Source organism: Salmo trutta, chromosome 39 (assembly GCF_901001165.1).
Source record: "Salmo trutta chromosome 39, fSalTru1.1, whole genome shotgun sequence".
Classification (NCBI taxonomy): domain Eukaryota; kingdom Metazoa; phylum Chordata; class Actinopteri; order Salmoniformes; family Salmonidae; genus Salmo; species Salmo trutta.
Window position 1 is genome coordinate 5066267 of NC_042995.1, and position 13215 is coordinate 5079481.

At 44.4% G+C, this 13215-nt stretch overlaps 1 long non-coding RNA gene across 1 annotated transcript; it reads right to left on the reverse strand.

Annotated features, from left to right (window-relative positions):
- Positions 1 to 3823: 3823 nt before the first annotated feature.
- Positions 3824 to 10783, reverse strand: LOC115179460 (uncharacterized). Its single transcript, XR_003872898.1, has 3 exons — positions 10506 to 10783; positions 10323 to 10370; positions 3824 to 3912 (listed from the first exon to the last, which is right to left on the reverse strand). It is a non-coding gene; the product is annotated as an uncharacterized LOC115179460 (long non-coding RNA).
- Positions 10784 to 13215: the final 2432 nt, after the last annotated feature.

Genomic DNA, 13215 nt, shown 5'->3' on the forward strand with positions numbered 1-13215 from the left:
TCCATGAATGTAATTACTTTCACCAGTGTGTGCGTACAGTATGTCTGCAGAAATAATGAATTGTTTGGCATTCATTTATTTTGTGCTGCAACTTCTAAGATAATGTACATTTCAAGGCCACGGTGAACCCAGTGAAATATTGTTCTTTCTAGACAAAAAAAACAGGGCCCAATCCAAATACAGCAGACCTCATTAGAAATCACAACTCTGCTTCTATAACTTGTATTTATTTGATGATACAAAAGCATTGTCACACGGTCTCTGAATTGGGAGAAAATACTTACCGTGAGATTAAGTGAGTGATTATTTGAGTAGGGCCTAAAACCCAGCAGACAATGTAGCTGTAGAATCACCCACACAGAATTCTACACTGTATGCCAGGTCAACAACCTACCAGCAAACTGAAGTAAAGATGGCTGTATGTACATTTAGAATACAACATATACTAAATCATAATCACAATATTTGAGAGATGAAGAACATGGCAGCCATCAGCGACCCAGTAGCCAGATGTAGCTGCTGACTGCCCCACAGGATCTACACTGACTACTGAGCAGCTGACAGACACCGACACGTCTGCCCATCCGTCCACAAGGACCCAAAAATGGCCAAGCAAAGACGGCCGTCTCTTGTCACTGGGTTAGCACTGAATACCTGGGAGCTTGTGACTCATTTAAACACATCCAGCTGAGGATCACTAGTAATCTAATAAGGCCTTGTTAAGGGTTTCTCCGTGTCTGTTTTTAGCCTCTGAGATGGAGTACTGCTGGTTGGCGGGTTAAGACCCTTGCAGTAAGTAATCCTGACTGGGCAAAGAGGGGAGTTTTTCTGCAAGGCCAGTCTGTATAGCAGCGCTGTCATCAGGTCTAGGCAGCTTCATACCTATACAGTGAACAGAGAAGAGAGGTCAGTTGCATAGAACTGATGTTAAAATGCAGTTATTGACATGCAGTCAATAGAGCTCAGTTGACCACATCTCTTCCAGGTTAATAGTTCTTGTTTTATTATTATACTGAGGACTTCTAGTTGGAGGGAGATTGATTCTCCTTGAATCAGCCTGTTGTGACGTGGAAACAGAAGATCAAAGGGAATCTGGTGGTCTTGGGTTGAAGAGAAAGTCAGAGGAGCAAAGTTCTACCCCACCTTAACCTAACCCCAATCCCCAGGTGTTGGTGATAAACCATTTAATTTAGCCCCTCCCCCACCTGTGTTTGTGCAGTGTGACTGTATGTGATGGTGTCTGAGTGAATTTTACACGTTATAGGTCGCACTAGGAGGGAGATAAAACAATATGATGTCCCAGACCCCTCAAATTCAACTCTGGACCTCGAAGCCAGTTCCACTGCATTGTTCCCCTCTAATCAGGGACTGATTTAGACCAGGAATGAATTATCGGGTAGAACAGAAAACCACAAGCCTCCGGACGTCGTAGGGTAAGAGTTGAGTACCCCTGCCCTAGACGTTTCTGCTCTGAACTGCTGATTTAATCATTATGACACTGATCCAGGTGCAGTTGTTAAGTAGACTAGTCACTAGAGTGACAAAGCACTTTTCCATGACGCCACTGAACCTGGCTGGCCCATAGAGATTGATAGAGGACTCATCTTTATATCTGTACCATTATAGCATCTGTGACAGCTTGGGTAGCGCCATTGAGGTTACAACCCATAGGAATCCCCACCCAGTTTACAACTACACTACTTTAAAATGGTGGATGATGGCAATGCCCAATAGCAATGGCAATGTCTATGCTAAAACGGGTTATATCCATGATGAGTCCTCTATCTACCTCTATGGGGTGGCCCCCTCTATTACTGTATCTCTTTGGTTGAAATCTTGAGGCCCAGGTAAGGGAATTGGGTGGTCAACTGCCATATATGGGTATGGAGACACTAAACAGTCAGGCGTTTGTGTGTTGAGGGACTATCACTTGTGACACAGGCTAGGATTCAATACGATCGCGCCGGCAGAGCGCTGCCGACAGTTCATGGTAAACGCTGCAGATCTTAGCTCAATCTGAAATGACCTTGAAATGTCAAGACAACTTAACTGCTATCCACTGACTTCTCTGTTTTCCTCTCGGACCTGTCTAGCTATAATGGACAGAGCAGACAACACCAAGGCCTAGATTCAATCAGATCAAGCGTTAAACAGCGATAGCAGACACCCGCATAGCAGATGTTTTGGCGGTGTTGGAAGTGGAACTGGGTTGGAGCCCTCAAAGCAGCTGCTCTTGCGATAATTGTCACGAAGCCACACCCACGCGTTAGAAATTCAGAATGAGAACATTTAGGCTATATAGAAATAATTACACTCAAATTGAAAAATCATTCAACGAAATACACAATCCAGTGTTTGAACTGGTAAAGAGGCTGCATGGGATTTCTGTTAATGCGACTCCGTTCAACCAATGGCGATGTCCGCTTCTGGTATAATGCCAGGAGCCGCTTGTGGATTTGCCAGCTCTAACACAGCTCCACCACCGCCAAAACAACCGCTATGCAGATGTCGGGCAAAGTGGATCTGATTGAATAGAGCATTAAACGAAGAGTCAAGTTCACCATGAGATGGATCATGTGACTCGCAGGCTTCTTAGAATGGAGGCTTTAAATGCTAGTTCCATTTACAACCAGTTGTGCAAACGCAGTCTATGGCTAGGTTCCTACTACCCATGGTGATTGAATTCTCCTAGACTTGCCCTTGTCCTAGAGACTGGGGGGAAAGGTAGGGGCAGCAGGTGAGAAACAGAGGAGACTTCCTGGCTTGTCTGCTATCGGGTAGACAGGAAACTAGCGGGACATGATAAGATGTTAAAGAGTTAGCAGAACTCATAACACTGAATATGTCTTTCCACCACCATGTGAGCACTAACCAACGGTCATGGCCCATTTCACTCCCCCCTCTCTCTCTCCCTCTCTCTCCCCTCTGTGAGAGCTGGCGACGTGAGAGGTATTTGAAGAGAGAGGCAACATTTCTGCAGGGGTAAGTGTGAGCTGTTCCCTTAATGGCCCCCGTTTCTCCCTCCCTCCCCCTCTTCGTTTCCTTCCTGTTTCCTCTCTCTGGCCGTGTTGCAGACAGGTGGCTTTGACTGCTAATTTTAGCCCTGTTCATTGTCCCGATGGGTTTCTCACAGCTATGGGCCTGCAATCAACCAACTGGTTCAGTGTGTGAGCTGGGGTCAGTCGGACAACTCTCTTTGCACACACACGCACACCCACACACTCACACGCACACCCACCTTCATCATCTCTGACTCATTCATTCATCCTGACTTCTACAACTAACATGCTGTATTTGATTGGCTCCTGTCCCCAGCCAATGCCAGGTCTCTCTCATGTAGCCCATTGATAAAGTCAGGGTCCTATAGAACATGGCACACACTGTTCCTCCAGAGGCCAAGTCCATTCATTCATAACACAGCCATATGCTCAGAGGGTGTACGAGTGACACCAAGCCCTAAACATGACCATACATAACAATAGTTACAACCACATGCACACACACACTGCTGCACACATGAGAGAGACCTGTACAACTAGTAAAACATCTGACGGATACATAACCACGATGACACACACTCACCCCAACAGGTTTTGTACTCACTGTGTTTGATGTGTGTGATTCCCAGACCCAGGGCTCCTGGCATCTCTTCCAGTCCAGCTTCACCGTTCTCTCGTTCTCTCGTTCTCTCGTTCTCTCTCTCGTTCTCTCGTTCTCTCGTTCTCTCTCTCTCTCTCTCTCTCTCTCTCTCTCTCTCTCTCTCTCTCTCTCTCTCTCTCTCTCTCTCTCTCTCTCTCTCTCTCTCTCTCTCTCTCTCTCTCTCTCTCTCTCTCTCTCTCTCTCTCTCTCTCTCTCTCTCTCTCTCTCTCTCTCTCTCTCTGGCAGCTCTTTTCCTTGTCACCTTTCTTTCCTCTGCGGAGAATGAGAGAGGGGTCAGAGAGAGGGGGAGGCAGAAAGAGAGAGGGGTCAGAGAGAGGGGGAGGGAAAGGAAGAAAGAGAGAGGGGGCAGAGAGGGGGGGAGGGGAAGGAAGAAAGAGAGAGAGGGCAGAGAGAGGGGGAGGGGAAGGAAGAAAGAGAGAGGGGGAAGAGAGAGGGGGAGGGGAAGGAAGAAAGAGAGAGGGGGAAGAGAGAGGGGGAGGGGAAGGAAGAAAGAGAGAGGGGGAAGAGAGAGGGGGAGGGGAAAGAAGAAAGAGGGGGCAGAGAGAGGGGGAGGAAGAAAGAGAGAGGGGGCAGAGAGAGGGGGAGGGGAAAGAAGAAAGAGAGAGGGGGCAGAGAGAGGGGGAGGGGAAAGAAGAAAGAGGGGGCAGAGAGAGGGGAGGAAGAAAGAGAGAGGGGGCAGAGAGAGGGGGAGGGGAAAGAAGAAAGAGAGAGGGGGCAGAGAGAGGGGGAGGGGAAAGAAGAATTGAGAGAGGGGGCAGAGAGAGGAAGAAAGAGAGAGAGGGCAGAGAGAGGGGAAGAAAGAGAGAGAGAGAGGGGGCAGAGAGAGGGGAAGAAACAGAGAGATTCCATGTGAAACAGCATTCCAGTGTGTTCAATAGGTGAGCTTTAGATGTGTCAGTCTTGAGGCAGGGCCCAGTGTTGTCTATTTCTTCCTACTTGTCTGTTCTTTGGCTCTTTTCTCACCTGTGTCCATCGTGTACTTCTACTATCCTAGATTTCTCTTTTATCTCTCAATGAATCCACATACTTCAGTATGCATGTGTGACAGAAAGTCACTCAGTCACGCAGTGTGACATGGAGATGGCAGACTTCTTTAAAAGGAGCCGGTAGCATTAGGGGGCTGGGCATTCTCAGTCTGGCCAATGACTGGTCCGGAGGCGCAAGTAACTGATATATTTGTGAATGGGGAAGCTTGGAAGAGGACACTCATTGAGAAAACTAGGGGAGTTGGTTTTCCGTGTAGCAACTGACCCAGAGACAGTGCCATGATCTCAAGTACAGAGCAATCATATTGTGTTGCATCTGACTCTTGATCCTTCATTGTGCCAGTGTTTTAATCAAATAAATGAATACAATTCATCTACGGTAGTTCTGTCAAAATGAGTTTGGCCATCAGGTGACCTAGTGGCGGTTTTCCATTGGTTCTTCCTGTGCTGCGTTTCTGCAGTATGTTGCCATGGAAACCTGGAGCCAAGGGTACTTGGCTGTTCAAAGTGGAGGAGTTATATGTGTGTGTGTGTGTGTGTGTGTGTGTAGAGATGGATTTTTTTTGTTTAATCTTTATTTAAGTAGGCAAGTCAATTAACAATAAGTTCTTATTTACAATGACGGCTTACCCCGGCCAAACCCTAACCCGGACGACGCTGTGCCAATTGTGCACCGCCCTTATCTGCCCCTATGGGGAGGGAAACAGTAAAACACTGTTCCTATGGGGAGGGAAACATTAAAACACTGCTCCTATGGGGAGGGAAACAGTAAAACACTGCTCCTATGGGGAGGGAAACAGTAACCACTGCTCCTATGGGGAGGGAAACAGTAAAACACTGCCCCTATGGGGAGGGAAACAGTAAAACACTGCCCCTATGGGGAGGGAAACAGTTCAACACTGCCCCTATGGGGAGGGAAACAGTTAAACACTGCCCCTATGGGGAGGGAAACAGTAAAACACTGCCCCTATGGGGAGGGAAACAGTTCAACACTGCTCCTATGGGGAGGGAAACAGTAAAACACTGCCCCTATGGGGAGGGAAACAGTAAAATACTGCCCCTATGGGGAGGGAAACTGTAAAACACTACTCCTATGGGGAGGGAACCAGTAAAACACTGCTCCTATGGGGAGGGAAACAGTAAAACACTGCCCCTATGGGGAGGGAAACTGTAAAACACTACTCCTATGGGGAGGGAAACAGTAAAACACTGCTCCTATGGGGAGGGAAACAGTAAAACACTGCCCCTATGGGGAGGGAAACAGTTAAACACTGCCCCTATGGGGAGGGAAACAGTCAAAACACTGCCCACATGGACACTCACTAGTCCTCTCACACAAATCATCCACCTCAAACATCTGACAAACACACCTACAGTACAGGGGATACTGCAGCCTGCACATCACTACCTGTAACACAAGTCTACCTACACACACACACACACACACACACACACACACACACACACACACACACACACACACACACACACACACACACACACACACACACACACACACACACACACACACACACACACACCAAATGCACCACGAGTTCTCCTCTTTTCATTGCAACATGAAATATTGAGGAATGTGTGGTAGACTAGTCATTCCATTCTGATGTAGGTGCTGGGAGCTGATAGAATCCCACTTCAGGATCGGGTTGCTCATTGGAATAATTGTCATTTGTGAGTGGGCGATTGCTTTTGTAGGCAGGCGTCGAAGAGTGAACAATCTCAGATGGTTTTATGCTAATCCAGCACCGCCATTACTGCTCTAACCATAGTAAACTCTGGTAGACATATGCCTTTGATGCTACACTATTATATTCATTACTGATATCTATTATGCGTCTCATATTTTCATTTCCGCATTTATCTACTTGAAATATTTGGGGAAGCGTAGGCAGTGGTGGAAAAAGTACCCAATTGGAAAGGGGGATACCTAGTCAGTTGTCCAAAAACATATACAACTGAAATGTGTCTTCCACCAGAGAGGTGCGGGGGGCTGCCTTAATCGACATCCACGTCTTCGGCGCCCGGGGAACAGTTGGTTAACTGCCTCGTTCAGGGGCAGAACGGCAGATTTTTACCTTGTCAGCTCAGGGATTCGATCCAGCAACCTTCCGGTTACTGGCCCAACGCTCTAACCACTAACTGTCATACTTGAGTAAAAGTAAAGATACCGTAATAGAAAATGACTCAAGTAAAAGTAAGTCACCCAGTAAAATACCACTTGAGTAAAAGTCTGAAAGTATTTGGTTTAAAATATACTTAAGTATCAAAAGTAAATGTAATTGCTAAAATATACTTTCAATTATATAATTTCAAATTCCTTATACTAACCAAATGGCATGATTTTCTTGTTTTTTACACTTACGGTCAGCCAGAGGCACACTTCAACACTCAGACATAATTTACAAACAAAGTATTTGTGTTTAGTGAGTCCGCCAGATCAGAGGCAGTAGAGATGACCAGGGATGTTCTCTTGATAAGTGAGTGAATTGGACCATTTTCCCATCCTGCTAAGCATTCAGAATGTAACCAGTACTTTCGGGTGTCAGGGAAAATGTATGGAGTAAAAAGTACATTATTTTTCATTAGGAATGTAGTGAAGTAAAAGTTGTTAAAAATATAAATAGTTAAGTACCGATACCCCAAAAAACAACTTACGTAGAAATACTTTAAAGTACTACTTAAGTACTTTACACCACTGAGCATAGGCTAACTGTCAATATGCTTTGATAAATGTCAATTTTGTCTACCTTCTTTATGACAGTGGATAGTTGGGATATTTTGGAGATTCCATTGTCAGGTATTTTGACCCTTAGCGAAAACCATTGTACAGGTGTAAGATCTTAATTTGACCACCGTGTATTCACGGTTTAAAATTACTTCTAAAGTTTGTATCAACACCTACAAACATATCCTTTAATTATAATCCACACAATAATTTAAATTTCCTGTTGCTGCAGGATTATTTTCCTGTTGTGAGAAACTGGTCAAATGAATAACCTACACCTGTAGCTCAGTAGCCTACCATACTCTACCTGTTGGAAAGGATTGGAAAAAAAACGGCCGGAAATCCAAAGTAACCTATAACTGTGACAGCATTTTGCATTAGGCTCGGGCTATATCTACAATGTTGCAGTGCAAACAAAGAAATGTGCTGGTGGTAGCATCAGTGGCGGTTCTAGACAATTTCAACTGGGGGGGCCAAGCTGGGGCCAGTTGTACTGTTAGAGGGGCCAGTTACATTAGACGTTATTGTTGTCATATCGTTTTCTTCTCAGCAGGCAAAAGACCATGTTCATAATCATTCAACAATTTATTTGCATTTTCTGTCTAATAACGGATGTAAAAAAACAACGATAGCAAAAATTAGTTATGTAAAAATTATTTTATACTCCACATTTAGGGGGTCCAAAATTGTTGTCACAGGGGCACTGCCCCCCCCCCCCCCCCCCCCAGAACCGCTAGTGGGTAGCATAATCATGTGCTTTTTTCTATTTCTTTAAAAGACTGACCTTTGAGTGAAAGAAACAGTAGTTTGGTGTAAAATAGGTGACAGTGCTAGTAGCCTAGTTAGTCTTCATCATCTGACTACTTTCCCTTGGACACTGGTCAGTCAGCAGATCCATCAGCATAGACAGTATCATGTGAAGACAAAACAACATGTCAGCAACCCAAATGCCGTTTAGAACTAATGAGGAAGCCGAGGAATGTGTGTAGTCCTTTCAGAACTTGCCTCATTCTTCCTTCTGGCCCCTTCTCTCCCTCTTTTCAGTCATGGGTTCTCCCCTGGGTAATCGCATTCCAAAACACACAAGAATTCCCCCTCTCCTCACATACCACCCCTCCAACCTAGACTCAGGGGTAGATGTAGCATAGTAAACGAACATCCGAGATGCTCAAATTAGTATGATATGTATTAATTTGTGGATGTCCATCATCCATTTCGTATATGTTATGATTTACAATTCGTATGATATGTTACGAATTCCAATTTGTTGTGGCTAACGTTAACTAGGCTATGGGTTAAAATAAAAATCCACCAAAACCCCTAATTCCTATAATTTACAGTGCTAAATAACACTTATATGTGAGAACAATGTTTTTTGTGAACACATTTTTATTTTTATCGTTATAATAAGGTTGGTAGCAGCATGTGAAAATCATTGTGGAAATCTGTTGCAGCTCAAGTCAACTACAAAACCCACAATGCAATCCTCTCTTTTTGCTGGCTGGCTAGCTATCAGACGTAGCTACACACAATAATACCAAAGTCAATATCAGCATGTGAAGTAGCTAGCTGGCTGTAAAATAGTCTAAACAAACTGCACTATCAACTTTGGAGACTACAATCTCACCATGTTCAACCTGCAGATTGATGTGCCTCACAGAGTGGAGTCTGACATTCACAATGGCCATGCAATGGCACCATGCAATGCACCCTGGACTGAAGAGGCAGACAATGTGGTGGACCCTCTGTTAAATTACACATTTCTCAAGGTAGGAATACTGCAATGGCTCATTCAAGAGAAGACAACCTACCACGTTGACATGTATCGAAATCGGACATGTACGTTAGACGTTTTCGCAATCCAAAAGTTGTATTCCTATTAACTTCCAGTGTCGTGAGAGCAGCTTTATCACAATGTTACGTCATACCGGCCTAATTTCTGCCTGCTTGAATGGCAATAGCTCAGATACACATGAAAACATGAAATGACCCCAGGAATGGATAGAACATCACTCAGAAATGGGTGACTCTTTCCTTTAAGGTTAGGAGTTAGGTTAAAGGCTTAGGGTTAGCTAACATGCTAAGTAGTTGCAAAGTAGCTATAAAGTAGTTGCAAAATTGCTAATTAGCTAAATTGCTAAAGTTGTCCGTAATGAGATTCGAACACACAACCTTTGTTGCTAGACACCCGTGATGAGATTCGAACGCAACCTTTGTTATACCACCCTCCTTTCATTTTTTGCATTAAGTAATCTATCTTATATAACCATACCAAACCTAACACATACTAATTTGAGTGTTAATATGTTCAAACTTAACATATTCTGACTTGAGTGTTGATATGTTACGTCTAGTCTTTGAGACCAGGCTGTCCATTCTCTCCTCCAAAAGGCAAAAAACCCACAGCTAACTACAGAAACCTTTCCAAAACCCGTTTCGTTTAACATTATGGTTGGTTCACGGTTCTATGTTAAAATAGACAAGTGTCATTTAGTATATGAGCGACCGTTGTGTTTATAAAAGAGATCAAAACGCTAGGCGCATTCCAGTGATCTGGAGCCAACTTCGTCCGACCGTGAGACCCTGGCTGCGCCAAGCCGCGAGACCACACACTTTGTTGCGCTACCACACACACGGGACCACAACTTGCCCCAAAATTCTGCAGTAGCCTCTATAGCTTCGTTATAGCATTGCCTTAACAACTTTAATGATAAAAGTAGAATACTCTTACAACTTTCATCAGTTTAATTTACAGAATAAACAAACGTGAAAAGCGCATTGGAATGTGGCATTCTATTTTGCCCTGCAAGCAAACATTATATAACATTATTTTCAGAACAACCAGATTTCAGAAAATCTAGCCATTATTCTCGCCACTAAAGTAGCTCAACCCCTAAGCTAAAGAAAATTGTTTATCCCTTCAACCAGCCTACCTTTTGTGACTGCATGTGTTGAACGGTCCACGTCGAGTTGTAGCCGATCTGAGAAAACATTGAGAAACAAACTGACTTCTGTTTTCAAGAAGCAACCAGGAGAAAGTGGACAGGAAAGTTCTTACAAATGCGTAATAAGTGCATTAGTGAGAATGTAGCCAAGGCTACCTCATGATGTCTTACCAATATCCTCTCATCTCCTCGTGCCTATTCCCCGTCTATATCCTTAGCCTGCCTGCCCTGCGCCTCGAGGGTTTTCTTTTATGGACCGCACACCAATAGGCTATGGGTCGAAGTGCCGCGCTTCGCAATGCCTTCCGCAAAGGCAAGTTGGTGCCTATCCACAGAAGACGCACATTCTCCATAATTACCGCTGATCTCATTGTCTACCGCAAACACATCCGAAACCCCCAGGCCAGTCGAGGGAGGGGTCTCTTGTAGGTCAATATAGGCTTAACCAATGTCACAATCAAATGTGTTTTTCATGCCATGGTTGGTTATTCGACGTCTGACAATGAAGACAGACGGTTCATCGAGACTGTGAGTATACTGTCGCAAGTACATGACACACCGATTGCTTCAAATCATTTAGAAATTGAAAATCAAAGAAGTCAAAAGCTAATGTGAGTCAACATCTCAGCAATTGACTGGGAGAGAGAGAGAGAGAGAGATAATTATTTGTGTAGTCAATCTGCAGACACAGACTTTCTTCTTCAATCATTTCTTGGGTGAGTGGCAGACTACTTGTTATTTATTCCCCCTAACACACCTGCGCCATCACTGCCAAGTCTAAACCCACAGACACTCATAAAGAAACACAAAAAGACACCAAGGATTCTAAAGTGGCAAAACTGTGCTATAAGGAACAGTAACGTGAAACCTACTTAGACAAGTATAAAAAAAGGCAATATCAACCACCTATCTTGGGCCCCACCCTCTTCAGCCTTCACCATACCCCCAACACACACCGGCACTCACCACTTTCCCAATATCATTGGTTCCGAAAGAAATGTCCGGAAACAAATCATAAGTGAACACACATGCACTCGCACAAACACCATCCTTTTCCTTAGCAGCTGTTGTCACTGGTAAATGATTCTTTCTCCTTCATCTCAACAATACTGGAGACATCGGTAAGACAAATATCCTTATCACATTTCTACAACATGATCGGTAGAGCTCATTTTGAAAGTGTACTGTAAGCAGAACAGTACTGATAGGATTTCAGAGTAATCAGCAGCGTGACTGATTGACTGCAGAGCAATATCTAGGCAAATTTAACACCGCTGTAGCTGTGAATCGTCTGCAGTGCTCCAAATAAAAAGACACACATATACATCCACATACAGTATGCACACACACACACACACACACACACACACGCACAGCTGAGATAGTGAGTTCTTACCTGTGCACATGGTCCAGACAGTGTCTGCTCAGAACACTGCAAACAACGTGCTCTGGCTCCTCTCTCTCTCTCTCTCTCTCTCTCTCTCTCTTTCTCGCTCTCTTCACAATATCGTTTTTTTTCTTAGTCTTGTTTTGCATATTTTTTCTGTTATTATTTATCTATCTCTTCTCTCCATTCACTGGTCACCCTTCTTTAATTATCTGATCTTCAATTCTCTCATCTCGCCGTCTCCCTCTCATTTTCTCTCACTCTCTCGCTACAGCAGTCTATGGAAACCTGTTGTGGCAATCTCTCTCTCTCTCTCTCTCTCTCTGCAGTAGCCTACAGAGTATAGGTGCTCTCCTCTGTCTGTCTGTCCATCTGTCTGTTGGTCAGTCTGTCTGTGAGCAGTGTCTGTTGTGGCAGTCCCAGTCCATACTGATCAATGGGCTAGCTGCAAGCAAGCTTAACTACCTAACGCCTCCCACCCTCAGCTTAACACTCCTGAGCGTGTGTGGCGGCGTGTGCGTGTCGGCGTGTGTGTGTGTGTGTGAGAGAGAGGAGGCTTCCATCCCACACACTGCTTTCCAGAGCTTTTAGCCCCCACAGTACCTACCCAGAAAACACCTGCCAGCTGACCACTCCATACCCCACGCAAAGCACTCCAGCGCTGACACACACACACAATTCACATCTTAGTATTGAACGTCATTACCCATTTCCCTTCCTTCATCAGCTATTATATTGACAGCCTTATGACTAGGAAGATGTGTTCTTAATTCAGGCCTTGTATGGACACAGAGACTAGCTATAACCCTTATATAACAGCCAGTTTCTTCTCCATCCACTATCTGAGCAACAGCAACCAGCACATAATCAATGGGAATTATTTAACCTCAAGAGTCACAAGGGTCAAATCTAATTAGAATGAATTAACCAGCAGTTTGGGGAGAAATCCATGGATCAGAAGACCTGCTGTGCCTCGACCCAACCCAAACGGGTGAAACTAGACCAATGTTATTGAAGCTACTCTAGATGTAAGGATTCCAATGTTTTTCTGTATAGCCTACAGTATGTGACAATTGTATGGAAAAAGACAGAGTAACTCTGAGTTATGTAATGAAAGTATGCGTTATCGAGAGTCTGTGCGGTGTAGCTTGAATCATCTCACTGAATGTTTTAGCAATATTCCCAGAGAGTGGCTGGCTCACACCATAGTCATTTAGATTCAGGTAATGTATTGGTGTCTAAAGGGCTAAAATCTGGGTGGGTGGAAAATATGAAAACAGACTGACTGTTAGAGAGAGAGATCGAGTGAGAGAGAAAGAGAGAGAAAGTAAGACAGAGAGAGGGGGGTGAGAGAGAGAGAAAAAGAGAGAGGGGGGGAGAGAGAGAGAAAGAGAGAGGGGGGAGAGAGTGAGAGAAAGGGGGGAGAGGCTATCAGACAGTTAAGTCACTCAGAATTTACGATTAATTACATTTCAAATCACCGCTGGGAAGGAA